This window comes from Cherax quadricarinatus, chromosome 71, assembly GCF_038502225.1.
Source record: "Cherax quadricarinatus isolate ZL_2023a chromosome 71, ASM3850222v1, whole genome shotgun sequence".
Classification (NCBI taxonomy): Eukaryota; Metazoa; Arthropoda; class Malacostraca; order Decapoda; family Parastacidae; genus Cherax; species Cherax quadricarinatus.
In genome coordinates, this window is record NC_091362.1 from 22,470,427 (window position 1) to 22,491,357 (window position 20,931).

General features: G+C 41.3%; 1 protein-coding gene across 1 annotated transcript in view; it reads left to right on the plus strand.

Moving 5' to 3' along the window:
• Positions 1-20,931, plus strand: part of LOC128700384 (uncharacterized) — a 179,819-nt gene that overhangs the window by 27,317 nt on the left and 131,571 nt on the right. The gene's annotated exons all lie outside the window — the stretch shown is intronic.

Sequence of the window (20,931 nt, forward strand, 5' to 3'; positions counted from 1 at the left end):
CTAATTTACTAATTGTACAGTGCTTATGAGTACACTAATTTACTAATTGTACAGTGGTTATGAATACACTAATTTACTAATTGTACAGTGGTTATGAGTACACTAATTTACTAATTGTACAGTGGTTATGAGTACACTAATTTACTAATTGTACAGTGGTTATGAGTACACTACGGCAGCTACGGTGAAAAGCTCTGTTCCACAAGGCACAGTACTCGCTCCCATCTTGTTCCTCATCCTTATATCCGACATAGACAAGGATGTCAGCCACAGCACCGTGTCTTCCTTTGCAGATGACACCCGAATCTGCATGACAGTGTCTTCCATTGCAGACACTGCAAAGCTCCAGGCAGACATCAACCAAATCTTTCAGTGGGCTGCAGAAAACAATATGAAGTTCAACGATGAGAAATTTCAATTACTCAGATATGGTAAACATGAGGAAATTAAATCTTCATCAGAGTACAAAACAAATTCTGGCCACAAAATAGAGCGAAACACCAACGTCAAAGACCTGGGAGTGATTATGTCGGAGGATCTCACCTTCAAGGACCATAACATTGTATCAATCGCATCTGCTAGAAAAATGACAGGATGGATAATGAGAACCTTCAAAACTAGGGAGGCCAAGCCCATGATGACACTCTTCAGGTCACTTGTTCTATGTAGGCTGGAATATTGCTGCACACTAACAGCACCTTTCAAGGCAGGTGAAATTGCCGACCTAGAAAATGTACAGAGAACTTTCACGGCGCGCATAACGGAGATAAAACACCTCAATTATTGGGAGCGTTTGAGGTTCCTAAACCTGTATTCCCTGGAACGCAGGAGGGAGAGATACATGATTATATACACCTGGAAAATCCTAGAGGGACTAGTACCGAACTTGCACACGAAAATCACTCATTACGAAAGCAAAAGACTTGGCAGACGATGCACCATCCCCCCAATGAAAAGCAGGGGTGTCACTAGCACGTTAAGAGACCATACAATAAGTGTCAGGGGCCCGAGACTGTTCAACTGCCTCCCAGCACACATAAGGGGGATTACCAACAGACCCCTGGCAGTCTTCAAGCTAGCACTGGACAAGCACCTAAAGTCAGTTCCGGATCAGCCGGGCTGTGGCTCGTATGTTGGTTTGCGTGCAGCCAGCAGCAACAGCCTGGTTGATCAGGCTCTGATCCACCAGGAGGCCTGGTCTCAGACCGGGCCGCGGGGGCGTGGACCCCCGGAACTCTCTCCAGGTAAACACTAATTTACTAATTGTACAGTGGTTATGAGTACACTAATTTACTAATTGTACAGTGGTTATGAGTACACTAATTTACTAATTGTACAGTGGTTATGAGTACACTAATTTACTAAGTGTACATCGGTTATGAGTACACTAATTTACTAAGTGTACAGCGGTTATGAGTACACTAGTTTACCGAGTGTATTGCGGCCACACAACCTCTCCAGATTGTGGCCTCGTCCACAATGGCCCATTATATTCTTAGTGGTTTAGATAAGTCGCTCAAACTGGCTGTGTGAAGATTATCACCAGGAAGTATGGTTCGTGTACCATCCCTCTCACTCCCCCACTCCCCTGGTTCATGTACCATCCCTCTCACTTCCCCACTCCCTTGGTTCATGTACCATCCCTCTCACTTCCCCACTCCCCTGGTTCATGTACCATCCCTCTCACTCTCCATTCCCCTGGTTCATGTACTGTCCCTCTCTCCCCACTCCCTGGCTCTCTCACCAGATCTCTGGCTCCCTTAACACGCCCCTGGTTCTTTCACCACGCCCCTGGTTCCTACCACACCCCTGGCTCTCTCTCTCTCTCTTATTAGCTAGGACAACATGTTTTTTCTCAGTAAAGCTGACGAGAGTGAGGAGCGAGGGTATAGCCAGAGTGTTTATTCAGCTTAAAATCAACACACAAGAAATATATTTAATATAACTTTCATGGCTGACAATTATTTCAAGACAAAAATACTTTTATATTTACTGAGCACTCAGTGCCAATTTGGGTTTATTATATTTATGTACGAATGTATTAGTAGGTGCTGGTATTCGCATGAATATGTTGAAGTAGATGAATGTTAGTAATAATGGTAGAATTACCGACAGAATGTTAGGTAAAAGGACATAGTTGCAACTACTGTGACATTTTATTGTTTGTAACAGCTTGACAAAGCTCCTGGAGAGCGGAACGTTGCTACACTAAAGTGTCATATTAGTTGCATCTGTGTCCTTTTATCTAGACGAATGTTAACCCATGCAGCCTTTATGGCTCTTATTAATATTTAGAAGCCGTAATGTAGTCCTGGTCTCTGTGTCAGTTTCTATCATCTTGTAGAATTATCTTGTTAACCTATATCGAGTGATCATTCTACATTTTGGTCGACCACTGGAATGACGGTTCTACCTCTTGGTCGACCTAAGTTAGTTTAATATCTCTATTATGCAGTCCATACCGATGGTGTGGGTGGTAGTCAAAATATTACACAGGTACATAATGGGTCCAGGGACTGGGCCCCAAAGTTTTGATAGCTGAACAAGTTACAGTAGCTGTGGAAAATACTGTATATATTTTCCAGAAATACAGTAGTTATATGTAAATAGATGGCCATACTGTATTTAATAATATTTATGTCATAGAAAACGGAAAGCCTGCGTCTGCGCAGAAAGACAGTCGCCATTGTTAATTTGAATTGGATACAACGTTAGTGCAATGGGAAGGAATTTTCGTGCTCTAGAGGTTAAAATTGGGCTGACACCTCTCAAATAGGAGGCGAAATTGTTGGATGTGCATTCCTGCATAACTTGAGATATCAGGCGACTGGACAAGACAACTCCAGGAACCTCAGATAAGTCTGTTATGTTATAACTCTGGCCAGTTGTTATTTTCATGTATAGACAAAGGTTTTCTGAGTATGATACAACTTAATCTCCAGTTAAATTGGTGAGTGATATTAAGATAGTTTCCTTCTGTTATGTAAATGTGTATATATACTATAATCCTTTTTAAATTGTAATATACAGTCCACAAATTTATATATTTACCAGTATTCCTGGTTATACATATTTCATTGGTAATTAATAGGTCCAGAGCAACTTGTGGATATGACAGTGGTAGGTATCGAAGGGGGACATTTTTGCAACCTAGGTGTCCCAAATTCCTACTTGTCTAACTGATAAATAATAATTATCTATGTTCATTTACTGTTATGTAAATAATGATACATCCAAGTAAATGCAATTTTCCACAGTAGCAGTGAACTACTTACATGTTTATATATGGTTACAGTCGTAATGAGTTATTTATGCAGACGTGAATTAGGTCACACACACAGAAAAAAAAGCGAAATTTTACGTGTTAATGCGTTATTTACAGTGTGCAAAGTCAGGGTATTTTTCCAGAATGATTGGTAATATACCACTGTGGATAGACCTAAAGAGTGATCATTCTGCATCTAGGCCGTCCTATACTGTGACTTCATTCTCTACTGATCATCTAGGCCTCAAGGCCTAGATGGTTCTGATTGCGATTCGCGTGTACAAGTGAATAATGTCTAGTGAATCTGGGGAGACCGCAATGATGGTACGCCGGGTTGAAGGGGCCACATACGCAGCACTTGGTGGCTTAGTTACTTCCATTTTTCTTTTCTTCCCTCCAGTTTCCCAGCCATTTATCTCTATCTTTCATACATTTCCTTCCCATGCCATCAGCACGTCTCCATTCCCAGTTCCACCCTTTCCTTTATTTACCTACCTCCTGATACTAGGTTGGTGATCCGTGCCTCGTGCCCCAAGGTGTAGTGACCAGGATCTGCTGCTGACCTAGTAACTTCCCTCCCAGTCACCCCCCCTCCTCACCCCCCTTCCCTGTCACTCCTAGAACTGTGACAGGTGTTGTCGTGGAGGGCATGACCCTCCAGAGCTGGTTTTGTACGGAGACTCTCACCTCCAGAGCTAATGTTATGGAGGGGACCGTCTATGGAGGGCCTACCCCCTCCATAGGTGTTTTGGAGGGGGTAGACCCTGCAAAACAGCCTGTTTCCTCCATAGACGGTGCTGTAGAGGATCTGACCCCGCTCCCTCATCCCCTCCCAGAACTGTGACAGCCGATGATGTGGAGGGACTGTCACTTCCAAGAATGTTGACAACTGGTGTTGTGGAGGGGAAGTCCCTAGACAGAAAGAATTTACTGAATTTTGTTCACGTTTAGTCAACCCTTACATGCACATGTACTCACCTATTAGTGGTTGCAGGGATCGATTCATAGCTCCTGGCCCCCTGTGTGAGAAAGAGAGAGAGAGAGAGAGAGAGAGAGAGAGAGAGAGAGAGAGAGAGAGAGAATGGTGTGGGTGTGTGGCCTGACAATAGTGTATACAAAGTCTGCTGGTAGTGTAAACAGTGTGGGGAGGTGTAGTCATGCACCTTACTAATGTCTTCAGTAACAATGAAAAAGCAGTCAGTGTTCACTTCTCGGTCACATTACCACCATAATTGATCTTACACTGTGTCCAACATATGTTCTTGAGGCTAGAATAAGGTTTTCAAAGGGGTTTAACTATTGTACTTATTCTAGTTCCTGTGCTAGTTGTAAGTATCCTAGGCCTTTGTTTATTGTATTTATCCTGCTTCCTATGCTTATTATACTTATCCTAGTTCCTTTGTGTATTGGACTTGGTTCCTTTTATTAATGTTTCTATATTCTTTTTTTTTTTATTTTACACGAGCATCAAATTACTTATTGTTATTTATCTTAAACTTTGCAGTGAGTTTGTTGAGAATGTTTCTAGGCTTGAGATATGAACTAGGTTGTAGGATGCTTCCAAGGTCTAGGATATGAACTAGGATATTGTAGGATGTTTCCAGGGGCTGGGATATGAACTAGGATATTGTAGGATGTTTCCAGGGGCTGGGATATGAACTAGGATATTGTAGGATGTTTCCAGGGGCTGGAATATGAACTAGGATATTGTAGGATGTTTCCAGGAGCTGGGATATGAACTAGGATATTGTAGGATGTTTCCAGGAGCTGGGATATGAACTAGGATATTGTAGGATGTTTCCAGGGGCTGGGATATGAACTAGGATATTGTAGGATGTTTCCAGGAGCTGGGATATGAACTAGGATATTGTAGGATGTTTCCAGGGGCTGGAATATGAACTAGGATATTGTAGGATGTTTCCAGGAGCTGGGATATGAACTAGGATATTGTAGGATGTTTCCAGGAGCTGGGATATGAACTAGGATATTGTAGGATGTTTCCAGGAGCTGGGATATGAACTAGGATATTGTAGGATGTTTCCAGGAGCTGGGATATGAACTAGGATATTGTAGGATGTTTCCAGGAGCTGGGATATGAACTAGGATATTGTAGGATGTTTCCAGGAGCTGGGATATGAACTAGGATATTGTAGGATGTTTCCAGGGGCTGGGATATGAACTAGGATATTGTAGGATGTTTCCAGGGGCTGGAATATGAACTAGGATATTGTAGGATGTTTCCAGGGGCTGGAATATGAACTAGGATATTGTAGGATGTTTCCAGGGGCTGGAATATGAACTAGGATATTGTAGGATGTTTCCAGGAGCTGGGATATGAACTAGGATATTGTAGGATGTTTCCAGGGGCTGGGATATGAACTAGGATATTGTAGGATGTTTCCAGGGGCTGGGATATGAACTAGGATATTGTAGGATGTTTCCAGGAGCTGGGATATGAACTAGGATATTGTAGGATGTTTCCAGGAGCTGGGATATGAACTAGGATATTGTAGGATGTTTCCAGGAGCTGGAATATGAACTAGGATATTGTAGGATGTTTCCAGGAGCTGGGATATGGACTAGGATATTGTAGGATGTTTCCAGGAGCTGGGATATGAACTAGGATATTGTAGGATGTTTCCAGGGGCTGGAATATGAACTAGGATATTGTAGGATGTTTCCAGGGGCTGGGATATGAACTAGGATATTGTAGGATGTTTCCAGGAGCTGGGATATGAACTAGGATATTGTAGGATGTTTCCAGGAGCTGGGATATGAACTAGGATATTGTAGGATGTTTCCAGGGGCTGGGATATGAACTAGGATATTGTAGGATGTTTCCAGGAGCTGGGATATGAACTAGGATATTGTAGGATGTTTCCAGGAGCTGGGATATGAACTAGGATATTGTAGGATGTTTCCAGGAGCTGGGATATGAACTAGGATATTGTAGGATGTTTCCAGGAGCTGGGATATGAACTAGGATATTGTAGGATGTTTCCAGGAGCTGGGATATGAACTAGGATATTGTAGGATGTTTCCAGGAGCTGGGATATGAACTAGGATATTGTAGGATGTTTCCAGGAGCTGGGATATGAACTAGGATATTGTAGGATGTTTCCAGGAGCTGGGATATGAACTAGGATATTGTAGGATGTTTCCAGGAGCTGGGATATGAACTAGGATATTGTAGGATGTTTCCAGGGGCTGGGATATGAACTAGGATATTGTAGGATGTTTCCAGGAGCTGGGATATGAACTAGGATATTGTAGGATGTTTCCAGGAGCTGGGATATGAACTAGGATATTGTAGGATGTTTCCAGGAGCTGGGATATGAACTAGGATATTGTAGGATGTTTCCAGGAGCTGGGATATGAACTAGGATATTGTAGGATGTTTCCAGGAGCTGGGATATGAACTAGGATATTGTAGGATGTTTCCAGGAGCTGGGATATGAACTAGGATATTGTAGGATGTTTCCAGGAGCTGGGATATGAACTAGGATATTGTAGGATGTTTCCAGGAGCTGGGATATGAACTAGGATATTGTAGGATGTTTCCAGGGGCTGGGATATGAACTACGACGGCTGTATGATGGTTTTAGGGCCCGGAATATGGGCTAGGATGGCATAGGATGTTTCCAGGGTCTGGGATATGAACTAGGATATTGTAGGATGCTTCCAGGGGCTAGGATATGAACTAGGACGGTTGTATGATGGTTTTAGGGCCCGGAATATGGGCTAGGATGGCATAGGATGTTTCCAGGGTCTGGGATATGAACTAGGATATTGTAGGATGCTTCCAGGGTCTGGGATATGAACTAGGATATTGTAGGATGTTTCCAGGGGCTAGGATATGAACTAGGACGGTTGTATGATGGTTTTAGGGCCCGGAATATGGGCTAGGATGGCTTAGGATGTTTCCAGGGTCTGGGATATGAACTAGGATATTGTAGGATGTTTCCAGGGGCTGGGATATGAACTAGGATATTGTAGGATGTTTCCAGGGGCTGGGATATGAACTAGGATATTGTAGGATGTTTCCAGGAGCTGGGATATGAACTAGGATATTGTAGGATGTTTCCAGGAGCTGGGATATGAACTAGGATATTGTAGGATGTTTCCAGGAGCTGGGATATGAACTAGGATATTGTAGGATGTTTCCAGGAGCTGGGATATGAACTAGGATATTGTAGGATGTTTCCAGGAGCTGGGATATGAACTAGGATATTGTAGGATGTTTCCAGGAGCTGGGATATGAACTAGGATATTGTAGGATGTTTCCAGGGGCTGGAATATGAACTAGGATATTGTAGGATGTTTCCAGGAGCTGGGATATGAACTAGGATATTGTAGGATGTTTCCAGGGGCTGGGATATGAACTAGGATATTGTAGGATGTTTCCAGGAGCTGGGATATGAACTAGGATATTGTAGGATGTTTCCAGGAGCTGGGATATGAACTAGGATATTGTAGGAAATTTCAGGGGTCTGGGATATGAACTACAATGTTGTAGGATGGTTCTAGGGCCTAGGATGAGCTAAGATGGTTCTAGGGGCCTGGATTATGAGCTAGGATGGTTGTAGGATGGTCCTATTGCTTGGGTTATGAACTAGGATGGTTCTAGAGCCTGGTAAATGAGCTAGGATGGTTCTAGGGCCTAGGGTATGAGCTAGGATGGTTCTAGGTCTTGGTAAATGAGCTAGGATGGCTCTAGAGCCTGGTAAACGAGCTAGGATGGTTCTAGGGCCTGGTAAATGATCTATGATGGTTCTAGGGCTCTGGTTATGAACTAGGATGGTTCCAGAGTCGGCTAAATGAGCTAATATGGCTGGAAGATGTTTCTAGGCCCCACATCAGGTTTACATAAATATTTTATTCAAGAAAATAGTTTTCACATTCCTGTCTATCTTTTCATAGTCATTATATCTTTTGTTTATCATCGTGTGATTGTTGTTTCCCTGTTACATGTTCCTCCGCTTAACGTTCGTCACATATTCCATGTTACTTTATTCATGTTCCTCCGCTTAACGTTCGTCACATATTCCATGTTACTTTATTCATGTTCCTCCGCTTAACGTTCGTCACATATTCCATGTTACTTTATTCATGTTCCTCCGCTTAACGTTCGTCACATATTCCATGTTACTTTATTCATGTTCCTCCGCTTAACGTTCGTCACATATTCCATGTTACTTTATTCATGTTCCTCCGCTTAACGTTCGTCACATATTCCATGGGTGGCCCGGTGGCCTGGTGGCTAAAGCTCCCGCTTCACACACGGAAGGCCCGGGTTCGATTCCCGGCGGGTGGAAACATTTCGACACGTTTCCTTACACCTGTTGCCCTGTTCACCTAGCAGCAAATAGGTACCTGGGTGTTAGTCGACTGGTGTGGGTCGCATCCTGGGGGACAAGATTAAGGACCCCAATGGAAATAAGTTAGACAGTCCTCGATGACGCACTGACTTTCTTGGGTTATCCTGGGTGGCTAACCCTCCAGGGTTAAAAATCCGAACGAAATCTTATCTTATCATGTTACTTTATTCATGTTCCTCCGCTTAACGTTCGTCACATATTCCATGTTACTTTATTCTTCTTTATATAAAATGAACAAAAAGGCACAATACCGTGACTGGAACAATATACAAATAACTCTTCATGCCATAGTTATGTAGCATTATTTTGCTCCTTGCACCGAATGTACCGGGATTCGATCCCTCGGCGAGCGAGACATATGGCAGGTTTTCTTACACGCAAATAGACACTTATGAAAAAATATTCCAGTGAAAAAAAAATTACGAAACAAATATCTAGCGTTTTCGTGCGCTGACACATACAAACACACATAGGATCCATACATAGCTTTAAGAAGAGGTTCGACGAAGCTCTGAGAGTAGGTAGAGAGTGGACCTATTGGCGACCAGCGAAGAGGCGGGACCAGGAGCTTCGACTCAACCACTGCAACCACAAATAGGTGAGCACACACACACACACACACACACAATTGGAAGTTGAAGACACAAATGAGTCAGAGAGATATTAGGAAGTATTTCTTCAGTCATAGAGTTGTAAGGCAGTGGAATAGCCTAGAAAATGACGTAGTGGAGGCAGGAACCATACACAGTTTTGAGACGAGGTTTGATAAAGCTCATGGAGCGGGGAGAGAGAGGGCCCAGTAGCAACCGGTGAAGAGGCGGGGCCAGGAGCTAAGACTCGACCCCTGCAACCACAAATAGGTGAGTACACACACACACACACACACACACACACACACACACACACACACACACACACACACACACACATATATATATCAGAAAGATAACAAAGGTGAACCGGTTTGGTTGCAATAATTACCTGCTCAAGGAGAGGCGGGTGTGTGATGAATCACGTGTTCTGGCCACCGTATACATTACCTCACACAACAACAATAATATTTAATAGTTAAGTAGTATTGTATTCAAAAAGATGGTAAATCTAATCATAATAAAATACTCCCGCCACAGTATGCAAATTATTAACTATAAAATCTGTCAAGATTTACTTATAAAAACATGATTACACATTCATCAGATACGTATCACTGCTCATCTACGTATGACCTCACCTGACCTTTTATATGTGCAGCAGCTGGGCATCTTTATTGTTGAAATGTTTCGCCTACGCAGTAGGTTTCTTCAGTCACATACAAAGAATGGACTGAAGGCAGCAGAAGTAACGAGGTAAAGATGATCTCATCAGTTCATCAACCTTGTAGGAATAGTTTGAGGTTGTCAGTCCCTCAGCCTACCTGGAGTCTACCTGGAGGGTATTCCGGGGATCAGTGCCCCCGCGGCCCGGTCCACGATCAGGCCTCCCGGTGGATCAGGGCTTAATCAACCAGGCTGTTACTGCTGGCCGCACGAACGTACGAACCACAGCCCGACTGATCCGGCACCGACTATAAGTAACTGTCCAGCTCCCTCTTGAAGGCAGCCAGGGGCCTATTGGTAATTACCCTTATGCATGGTGGGAGACTGTTGAACAGTCTTTGGCCCCGGACACTTATGGTGTTTTCTCTTAGTGTACTAATGGCGCCCCTACTTTTCGTTGGGAGTATTTTTCATCGCCTGCCCAGTCTTTTACTTTCATAGGGAGTGATTTCTGTGTGCAGATTTGGGACCATTCCTTCCAGGATTTTCCAAGTGTAGATTATGATATATCTCTCCCTCCTGCGCTCCAACGAGTACAAGTCAAGTGCTTCCAAGCGTTCCCAGTAGTTAAGGTGCTTGACAGAACTTATACGTACAGTGAAGGATCTCTGTACACTCTCTAGATCTGCAATTTCACCTGCTTTGAACGGAGATGTTAATGTACAGCAATATTCCAACCTAGAGAGAACAAGTGATTTGAAAAGGATCATCATTGGCTTGGCCTCTCTTATTTTGAACGTTCTCATTATCCATCCTATCATTTTATTTGCAGTAGTGATCATGGCACTGTTGTGATCCTTGAAAGTGAGATCCTCAGACATTACCACTCCCAGGTCCCTCACATTATATTTCCGCTCTGTTGTATGATCAGAGTTTGATAATGTTATGTCTTTTACCAGGTCCTCATTATTTACGAAGATAAGGTCAAGTGTGTTTTCCAGTCTTGTTGACTCCACTATCTGCTGACTTAGGATGTGTTTATTGCAGAGATTTATTAGCTCATGTGTGTGTGTGATCTTTCATCTGCGCTGCCTCCAGGGATTGTTCCTGCTATAACATTACATGTATTTGCTACATTCTTCCATTTTGTTTGCTTTAGGTTGAAATCAGCAAGCAGTAAGATGTTTGGGGATGGACCTGGAAGACTTTCTAGACAGTAATAAATTTTCAGTAGCTGTTCCTTGAACTGTTCGGAGGTTGCATCTGGTGGTTATATACAACCACGATGACTAGGTTTCGGTTCTCGATCTGGAGAACAGTGCAGCTCCATGGTCTGGACAATGAATATATAATGAAAAATATCTTGCAGATGGACAATACATCGATGACGCCTTCCCTGCTTTCTCTACTCATCATACACTGCAACACGAGGAAAGTCCTAACCTTTCACACTACTGCTAGGGACGCACACCTCCAGCATTGATCGTCCTCGTGTCCTCACCACAGGACAGGTTGCAACCAATTGCACCCTTATCTTCCATAAGGCAAACATGGTCTTAACTAGCAAGACTATCAAGGAAATCACCAGCCATCAGACCCAAGAGTAGCAGTGATGCAGGTGTTTATAGCATACCGTTTGGGAATTTAGCAGGGTTTACATCAGTGAAACTGGACGTGACCTTCAGCCTCGTTTGTAGGAACATAAATACGCATGCTTGATAGACGATGTTATGTGCGTTGTTCCTGATACGATAGTTGTATCAGGAGGGTAGATCCAAGAGCAGGACCCCGCAGGCAGCCACAATTCATTTAACCGATCCCTTCGAGCACAACGTGGGAATGTTCATGCTGGTTCATATTGTCCATGATTCATTTAACAACGTTTACCATAGCCTGACCTCGCCCTCTACCCTCACATGATTGGATCATATGTGTAAATGTAAGACTTTGTCTTACATTTACACAAATAACCCACACATAAGAGAGAGAAGCTTACGACGACGTTTCGTTCCTCTCTCTATGTGCGGGTTATTTGTGTATTGTTCCAGTCACGGTATTGTGCCTTTCTGTTATTGTCTTATTGTTTTGGGGGGTTATCCTAGGTAATTTACACATATGTTAAACTATGGTAATTATATTTAGATGTACCTGCACCTAAATAAACTTACTTAGTCCCTGACCTCCCGTCTTTTCTTCCTGTTTAACTTAACCGTGTCTGGTATGTGAGTGTTCGCTTATCTTACACTATATAAAGATCAGTCCTGGACGAGACGCTTTAATAAAGATTTCATAGCAATATATTGCCTCACGCCTCTTGTCGACTTACACCATCGATCAACCAAGATGCTGGACTGTTTCTCACCTCAGACTAACACATGTAGTTAGTGCCCAAGTCACTGGCTAACTTTCAGTTATAATTACTAACAAGACAGTATAGTATCGGGGATTCTCTAGAATAGGTACTAATGTTCCATACCAGACAACAAAAGTAGGAATATGTTACTCCTGGAAAAATACAGACAAATGCAGTTGAATGCTATCCTTTGACTCCGTTTCGCCCACACTGGGCTTTATCAAGTCATAAACGTCTGTGACTTGATAAAGACCACTGTGTGGGCGAAACGTTATGAATGAAGGATTTGTATTTATTTTTCCCATCGTATCGGCATTTTATACCATTTATTTCCAGGGTACTCTTGTATGGGTAAGCACTATTGCCCCTTGTCTAACAGACAACAGAAACACTCAGTGGGTATCCCAGACACCTCTTCTGTTGCTTAACAGACAACAGAAACATTAAGGTATCTCCGATACCTCTCCTGCCTAACAGATAACAAAAAACAATAAGCGGGTTTTCCCGGTAGCTCTCCTGCGGTCTAGCAGACAGACAACGGTACATGGGAACGAGGTCTCCACTCCCCCCAAAAAAAGAAAAGAAGCCCTTGTTCTAGGTCAGCTGCAAGACCTTTCTGTCCCTGGGTTTTAAACCTTTTTACGATTACAGACCCCTAAAGGATTGCCCAGTATGCCCTCATACCCACCTCTTCACCAGACTGTTGAAATCATCATCAGTCTTATTAGATACCAATTTGACTTCACAATACACAAATAACCCGCACATAAAAGAGAGAAGCTTACGACGACGTTTCGGTGTGACTTTGTCAATGGTCCAAGTCGGACCGAAACGTCGTCGTAAGCTTCTCTCTTTTATGTGCGGGTTATTTGTGTATCGTTCCAGTCACGGTATTGTGCCTTTTTGTTATTTATTGACTTCACAACATGTCAATAACTTAGTTTTATTTTGCGTATGGATATCTGATTGTTCATTTTAATCTAACAATTTTTTTAAATTGTTCAAAGATTGAGTCCCATACCCCCATTATTTGGTTCCCATACTTTCATGGGGTATGGATACCCCTGGTTAAGAACTCCTCATATAAACCATTGTGCTGATAACACCTCTACTATACCTGTCAACACTGTAGTTTTATTCCCAGAGCTTTACCTATGATCACACTTTATTGTTAACTGCATGGTCCACACGCTTATTAGTGCTAGCGTCCCGCAGACCTACCTAGTCATCACAGCCTCTCTCTCCTACAATTGTTTTTTACTGTTCGCGAGTAGACGCACGATCTACATACAGTACACCTTGCGCTGCCGTATGTCAAGCAACATTTTTATCATAAGAATGAAGGAAAACTGCAGCAGGCAGGCCTACTAGCCCATGCTAGGCAGGTCTCACACACACTCACTCATGTACCTGTCCAACCTATATTTAAATTAAGCTACCCTAAGTTCTCTCCTCTATGACGCTACCTGGGAGTTTGTTCAATGCATCTACAAATGGGTTACTCCCAACTAGTAGAAGTAAGAATGTAATCATTGAGAGGGAAGTTACTTCTCAAATCCATCTCTTCTCGAAGATGTTTTCTGTACCAGGATACCGTTGTGTAAACGTCTGAAAGAGTGAATATGATAATGGTATACAATACCGACGGGTTGATAAGACGCATGTGCAACAGCTAGGTATCTTTATTCCGAAACGTTTCGCCTACACAGTAGGCTTCTTCAGTCGAGTACAGAGGAGGTAGCAAGAGCAGTAGAGATGTAGAGACAATTTGATCAGTCCCTCACCCTTAAAGACGTAGTTTTAATGTGGTCAGTCCCTCAACCGGGAGAAGAGTATTTCTCCATAGTCTAGAACAATGTGAAAGAGGTTGAATTTCAGCAGTAACTGCTTAGCATGGGCCAGTGCTAAGTAGATCGGGAACTTTTGGCATTTTCAGGAAGTGAGATTTAATTTGGGGGGCTGTTATTTGCGTCAAGTTTTTAAACAAGCTGAGATGTACACGTGGATGAACATATATAATACCAAGATTATTTCAGAACAATTAAAAAGATGTAACGTGATGGTTGGTGTTTATTAGACATAAATAAATACAGTAGCTGCACCGTTTGATAATATATTTTGTAAACAAATAAAAGCGCATTGGCCTCATTGGAGGCTCTATATTATTTTTTAAGAAATGTCAAGATATTAGAGGAATGTGAAGGTGTGAGAGGTTGTTGCTGGCGCCTGCAGTGTCTGCCACACACTTGATCTGTCAACAAAATGCCTCATAAATCACATGACAGTTTTATTGTTGACAATTTACAGGTGTGTCAGGCTCACCTAACTTTCAAAACACCATTATGGAGCTATCATGAAGTATAATGATCCCTGAATCTTTTTCGTTGAATTATATACAACTGCATTATATGCAGATGCCCTGACCTATATATTTTACAGGGTTAGAAAAGGAAGTTAATGTTCTTCAGGGTATACAAAGATTATCATGTTTTATTATATAACGGATGAGTCGAGAAGGTAAGAATTTCCGTATAGAAAAATTTGAGGCTTCAGTGATAAGAGAATGTAAGAGAAGGAAGGACTGAGTGGAAGCTTCAACATCCTGGATCCACCCAGTCATTACTCCTCACATCATCTATATCTGCCCTACTTAATATACATTTAATTTAATACAAAACTTAATGATGATTGTATTTTATATATAGATTATGTAATAATAATAATAATATTATTATTATTACTGTTATTAGTTTATTAATCACGCTGGCCATCTCCTTTTAGTAAGTAAGTAAGTAAGTAAGTAAATTTATTCAGGTATACACAATACAGTTACATAGAATTATCATACATAGCAGCATATGTGTAGAGAACCTGGGATAACCCAAAAAAGTCAGACAGAGTGACTTATTTCCATTGGGGTCCTTTAAGCGCTTCTTTTTTTAATTATAATAATAATGGCCGTCTCCCAAGGTAATGACTCCCAGAAAAGGAAACACCTTTATCATCACTCAGTCATTAGATCTTCTTATTATATTTTTTATTTAAACTGCATGTTTAAACTGTATTTAATATAACCAGTCATATTAACAATCTTCTATCTAATTTCGGTATTTGACTGATGTGTTCGCAGGATGTACGTAAAATCAATCACATTTTGATCTACGGTATGAAGAAACATTGCCAGGCTTGAGCTGAATTGTTTACCTCGTGAATATTATTGAATAATGTTGCAGAGGTGGACTCTGGACCAGCAATGTGTTGATGAACAAAAACCCACTTGAACACTATTCAGGTTAACCCCGTCAAGTAGGACTCGTTGCACAAGCTAAACGATTAACTTCTTACTGTCGTCCTCGATGACATTCCTGTTTTTTTGAGAGTAGATTTAATGGCAAAAATGTGTATGTAAATTATATTGATGACAGTGAATACGAGAAAAATAATAATATTAATGAAAAATCGCTGGATATGTACCATGAGAGGCGTATTTCTCTCTGCTGTATGTTGAGAGTTAACTTTGATGTCTGTTATAGGTGTTAAAGTATTATTGATGGTGAAAAGATAAGCTCAGCCTCAATAAGATAAGATAAGATTTCGTTCGGATTTTTAACCCCGAAGGGTTAGCCACCCAGGATAACCCAAGAAAGTCAGTGCGTCACCGAGGACTGTCTAACTTATTTCCATTGGGGTCCTTAATCTTGTCCCCCAGGATGCGACCCACACCAGTCGACTAACACCCAGGTACCTATTTGCTGCTAGGTGAACAGGACAACAGGTGTAAGGAAACGTGTCGAAATGTTTCCACCCGCCGGGAATCGAACCCGGGCCCTCCGTGTGTGAAGCGGGAGCTTTAGCCACCGGGCCACGGGGCTTTAAACCCCATTAGCCAACCAACCAATAATAATAATAATAATATTATTATTATTATTATTATTATTATTATTATTATTATTATTATTATTATTATTATTATTATTATTATTATGTAATCCTACTATGGGAAAATCTTACGGTTTTTGTCTTATATGTTTTTCCTCAAAAATCTTTCATGTTTTGTTAGTGTCGTGTTCCCACACTATTTTAAAACTTGACATTTAAACACTTCTGTACTAACAGTACTTATAAACTCTCCCATTGTTCCTCTCGTAATGTATTTGCTAGAGATAATACCAGGAAAAATAACATAATACCAGGTCAAAATAACAGATAATACCAGGTCAGAATAACAGATAATACCAGGTAAAATTAACAGATAATACCAGGTGAAAATAACGGATAATACCTGGTAAAAATAACAGATAATACCAGGTGAAAATAACGGATAATACCAGGTAAAAATAACATAATACCAGGTAAAAATAGCATGATACCAGGTAAAAATAACGGATAATACCAGGTAAAAATAACATAATACCAGGTAAAAATAACAGTTAATACCAGGTAAAAATAACAGATAATACCAGGTAAAAATAACGGATAATACTAGGTAAAAATAACATATAATGCCAGGTAAAAATAACAGATAATACCAGGTAGAAATAACAGTTAATACCAGGTAAAAATAACAGATAATACCAGGTAGAAATAACAGTTAATACCAGGTAAAAATAACAGATAATACCAGGTAGAAATAACAGTTAATACCAGGTGAAAATAACGGATAATACCTGGTAAAAATAACATAATACCAGGTAAAAATAACGGATAATACCAGGTAAAAATAACATATAATTCCAGGTAAAAATAACAGATAATACCAGGTAAAAATAACAGATAATACCAGGTAAAAATAACATATAATTCCAGGTAAAAATAAGAGATAATACCAGGTAGAAATAACAGTTAATACCAGGTAAAAATAAGAGATAATACCAGGTAGAAATAACAGTTAATACCAGGTAAAAATAACAGATAATACCAGGTAGAAATAACAGTTAATACCAGGTAAAAATAACTAATCTGGAAACTAGTAGCATATATGTAGGAAGACAGACATGGAGTATATTTCAGTAATGATAGACACAATAAAGATTGCAGTACAGTTGTGTAGTCGACTCAGTAAAAATTTATAGTACGTTTTGCATGAAAATAACGAAATATTTAGAAAGGGAAGATTGTATAATCATTAAATTTTGGGAATAATTTTCAGGCCAGTTCACCTGTCTGGTTGTTTGACGCTCAGCTCACACACTGAGGGTCTGGGATCATTCCCCGGCACGGGTGAAACGTTGAGAATGTTTCCTTACACCTGCTTCCCCTCTTCAAGTAGCACTTAATAAGTACATGGGTGATAGCTGACTGTTGTAGGCGGTATCATAAGGAACAAGATTAGCATAAGTTGCCCTAAATGCTCTTCATAACCAGGGACTTTCTATATAATTTTATATTAATGATGTCAGCTAGGTCTATATCAGTTGTATCATGTAGAAATATAGATTATTATTATTATTACTAAATATTTTATTGGGATTATTAACCTGGAGGTTTAATACCCCAGGATAACCCAAGAAAGCCCACACTGTTTATTTTCATTAAAGTCTTCTGACTCTTCCTTAAGATGTGACCCACAGGAGTTGGTTAACACCCAGGTACCTAACTGCTAGGGGAAGAGAGGCAGCCGGTGTAAAGAAATATGCCCAACATATCCACTTCTGCCAGGCTCAAATCTCGGTCCTTCATATGTGAGTCGAAGGCAAAGCTTTGATTAAATTAAATATGCTATATGGTATTATATATATTATATTCTGACCTTCTTCCCTTCTCCCTTCACTGTGACTTGTCAATGGTCCAAGTCTGACCGGAACGTCATCAGTTTCCGTCTCCTTAGCACGGGTTATGTGTGTATACTATGTACTGTATGTGTGCCCTCAGTCCCTGTGTCCTCAAGACCGCTGTAAAACTTGACATTTATGTATGAGACATAACTGAACTCTTACTATCAAGTAGCGGAGAATGAGAGGCTAGCTAAATACAATGTTTACGTACCCCTTTTTTGTGCCACTTCTGTGTTGCAGCACCCTCTTTCATTCATTTCTTGCCACCCATTCTTTCCTTTCTTGTAACTCCCTCATTCCTCTCTTTCTACACCCTTCATTCTTTTCCCTCTCCGCGCCTCTTTTCCCAGCAAGTAGGACAAGCAGGAAAGGCGGTAAATGGTGCGTGAGGTGGTTGAACCGGTTACACTCGCCCCTCCAGCCAAGTGTCACAGAAAACGAACACTTGTGTCGAAGAGAAAATGGCAACCCGTCGTCACAGCATATTATGTCCACACTGCTCGTGTACATATTATCTCAAGAGACAGATCGCAGTCACCAGGATTCGATCCCACTACAGGGAGACTGACGCTGATCCTAAGTGACGCTCTTATCCTCTCGGCCACAAAAGCTGGGTAGGCTGCCCAGCTTTTTGAGGCATTTGTTGCCTAGTGGGTAAGAGCGTCAGTTGGGAATCTTTACCAGTGTCCCTGTAGTGGGATCGAATCCTGGTTACTGCGATCTGTCTCTCTATATACCCTCCTGTTTCTGCGTGGTGCGTTGATATTATCTCTCAAGATATTGAAGCTTTAGCAGTACATATGGTTGTATATGAAGAGTATTATGTATGCTGAGACCTCGATTGATATATTAGGTTAAAGTTTAAAGTTTACCCAAAAGTTGGAATACGTACACTGTAAGGCGTATCCAGTGTATATGTTCTGAGAGTTTGACCTCTATTTTAGGTAGTAATAATGGTAAAATTACCGACAGAATGTTGTGTAAATGGAAATGTGTATCTGATGTGACATTTTCTGCTCACCAGGAGCTTGACAAACTCCTGGAGAACGAAACGTTGCCACAATAAAATGTCACAGTAGTTGCAGCTGTGACCATTTACCTACTTTAGATATTAAAGTATTCTTGGCAAGTGGTGAACAGGCGACACGCAGCCTTAATGACCCTCGTGTAGTCGATAAGTTTTGTCTCATTACACGAAACCTAAATGACGTTTCACTCCGTCCTGAGCTACTGTCTCAAGAGAGAAAGAAATTAAGAATTATTTTCCGTTTCGTTATGAATTGTTCCATCAACCGTATTGTAACATTTATTCTTTACATAAAATTAACGAAGGTAAAATTATATGTGAAAAGAATGAGGGATTGAAAATGGTGTCGTGGAGAGGCAGGTTTGATGAAGGAAGCCTCGGGGAAAGCAGAAAGTAGAGGTTGACTGAAGAATGAACAAGTCAGGTCTGAAAAGAGTCATCAGTGGACATGATCACTGATATAACGGAGAACGTAATGTAACCAGTGAGAACACTGTGACCCTGTGTGGTGTTCCACTGTTCTTGTAGTGTTGATGGTTACCTATCCACGTGTTTTGGGGAATATAGTGAGTGCCAGCAGTGGTGTAAGTGCTGTGATGTCCGCTTCAAGTGTTTGTTAATTCTCAAAACTAGATTGGAAGCCACCAGCGCAATCTGGTCTGCAGTGAAAACAAAAAACTTGTCATAACAAGTAACAGACAGACGTGGAATTTCCGGAAATATTATCAATAGAAAAATGTGTAATATATTTTTCGTTAGTCGTTTTAGCTTGTGGCTTATCTTGCTTCAGACACAAGAGTCTGATGAATCAAGAAACCGAGTAGAAATATTTAGTCTGGTAACAATAACTCTCAAATTGTTTATAAGAAATGCATTTATATGAGTACTCATTAGATGCTGGACAAGTGGATGGGTGGGAATGGTTGGTTTAGAGAAAGACTTACCTTGTATGGGCCAGTAGAACTGTTGCAGTGTTCCTCCGTTCTTATGTAAGCTTAGGTAGAGTAACAACTCTTAGCCAGTATACTCAAGACTGAAAATCGTAATAACACGATTCCAAACAAACCACGGTACGGATGGGGCTTGAACTCGCGGCAAGTGAGTTGTAAAACTCCAGGCCAGCGCGTAAGCCACTGGGCCAGCTGGCTATAATAAGATTCATTCATCTAGGTATATTTATACACCATAAAGAGGTTAACATTTGTCCCAATGTGACCACAAATGCCACGTTAGCGAAGATTCATAAGTTAAAATTTGCATTTGTGGTCAGAGTGGTGCCTGTCCTAACCTCCCTACGGTGTATCAATATATCTAGTTGGATTAATTTTATTGTAGCCAGCTGGCCCAGTGGCTTACGCGTTGGTCTGGGGTTTTACCACTTACTTGCCGCAAGTTCAAGCCTCGATCCCAAGACCAAAAGTTCCACTGAGCGACTCATCATCTCAGACCTGTGTCTGGAGATATTTATCCTGAGAAATAAAATATTTTCCCACTTGACTACCTGCTGTGGCAGCAGGTGGCACTGTGATCAGCGACCTCTGCTTGGTTAGCAGGCGTTGCTGTCTCGCTCGTGGACTCTTTTCCATGTGTAATCAACTCACCGACGAGTTACATTTTAGGTGCTTCGACAAGCTTATCATTGAGATGGCAGATAATATCTGCTTCTCCGAGGCTGTAAGTCGGTTCTTAGGTAGGACAGGTGACCTGTCTCACCCAGCCTAGCCATCGCAGGGCTTATGAAAAGACCCGGAGCCAGGGTGGGACTCCAAACGAGGATACCAAGTGCATCTCTGGAGCCAAAACCAGTAACCTTTAGTGAAGCCTCAAGTCAGAGCTCCTGCTCACCTTGATTGTGCCTGAGCTGCCTTCCTTACCCAC